Source organism: Elephantulus edwardii, unplaced genomic scaffold (genome assembly GCF_000299155.1).
Source record: "Elephantulus edwardii isolate Elephantulus edwardi_28Jun2011 unplaced genomic scaffold, EleEdw1.0 scaffold00029, whole genome shotgun sequence".
Taxonomy (NCBI): Eukaryota; Metazoa; Chordata; class Mammalia; order Macroscelidea; family Macroscelididae; genus Elephantulus; species Elephantulus edwardii.
In genome coordinates this window covers 10,265,583-10,267,292 of record NW_006399779.1, presented here as the reverse complement: position 1 = coordinate 10,267,292, position 1,710 = coordinate 10,265,583, and positions in this window count along the sequence as shown.

Sequence of the window (1,710 nt, the reverse complement as noted above, 5' to 3'; positions counted from 1 at the left end):
AAAACAATGAAAGAATTTTTCTTTTACTTTTCCAAAAGGGTAGTGTACTGGGTGGGGGGGAAGGGTTAGGAGAGGAGAAAAGTGCAACAATGAATGAATGGAAGTCCAAAGTCTCTGTAAATTTTCATTGAAATTAATAAAAAAAGAGGGGGGGAAGAGAAATGTTTACAGAAGCAGAATGTCACATCTTTCTCCATAGAGCAGTTATGGGATTAGAAACACTTGCCTTTTGTTTAGAAGCCAAGCACTTAAGCCCTTATGCTATCAGAGCTCCTTAGTTTTTTTAACTCAAGCTCAAATTCAAACTCCCTGCCTTTGAATAGACTCCAGCTCATAGTGACCCTCCCTTAGTTTCTCAAGGTTGTAAGTTGAAAGGAAGGAGATCACCCATCTTTCTCCCTCAGAGATGCTAGTGAATTCAAACCCCCAATGATGCAAAGCCTTTGGATGAGCACCAACTACACCACCTACAACCGCTGGAGCGCCCTTGTTTTTTAACTAGAAGGGATGTTTTTCTTTTCTCTCCCTCCACCCCTTGTGTGTTTACTTTGGCAGTTAATGTAAAATGACTGTTGACATTCTTGACTGTCAGAAAACCTTCTAAGAGCTGGCCTCAGTTTTGCCTATTTTGCTCTTGTTTCAATCTAAAACGTGCAGGACAGAGAAGCAAGGGAAAGGAGGAGCCTGGGAGTCTGATGCATTTCTGTCTTACGTGGTTTCTTTACACTCACTCCTGTTGACAGAAGCTCCAGTTAATCAAACCAGAGTCACTGAGTCAGTGCTGACACAATGACAGCCCCATGGGTTGTAGAGTAGAACTGGACTCCACAGCGTTTTCATGGCTCTGACTTTTCAGAAACTGATCACCAAGCCTTTCTTCAGACTCATTCTGGGTGGGTTCAAACCACTAACCTTTTAGCTTAAACTTTGTATCTGTTCAAAACAAATTCAAGCCTTGGGTTGCAATATTGAGAGATTTGATAGGGAAGATTTTGAATGATCCAGAAAGCATCAAAAGAAGATGGAGGGAATATACAGAACCTGTAAAAAAAATTTAAAAAATTGGTCAATACTGAAATAACTCAGCAGGTATCATATGATCAAGAGCCAATGATGATGAGAGATGTTTAAGCTGTGTTGAATGGATTGGGGGGAGGGGGAGATCAGGCCCTAGGAATTAATGGGATGACAATTAACATGTTCCACCTAGCCAATGCAGCTCTGAACGCGCTCACCAGGTTGTGCCAAGAAATCTGGAGGGTACTATTGAGCCAAATGACTGGAAGAGATTAATATTTATTCCCACACCCAAAAAAGGTGATCCAACAGAATGTGGAAATTATTGAACAACATCATTAATATCACACGCAAACAGAAGCAATGCTGAAGATCACCCAAAACTGACTAAAACAGTATACTGACAGAACTGCCAGAAGTTCAGGCTGGATTTAGAAGAGGCTGTGGGACCAGGGATATAATAGCTGATGTCAGATGGGTTCTGGCTGAGAACAGAGAATACAAGGAGGATATCTATCTGTGTTTAATCACCATGGGTGATCCTGCTAGTGTTTAAAACACCAGTGTCATGACTTGTAGTATCACAGCCTCTAAAGTATGACAAACCAACAGATAAGGGAAGCAGTGATATGTAGTTTAATAGAAAGATGCCCTGGTGGCTAGTGGGTAATGGGCTGTGCTACCAACCTAAAG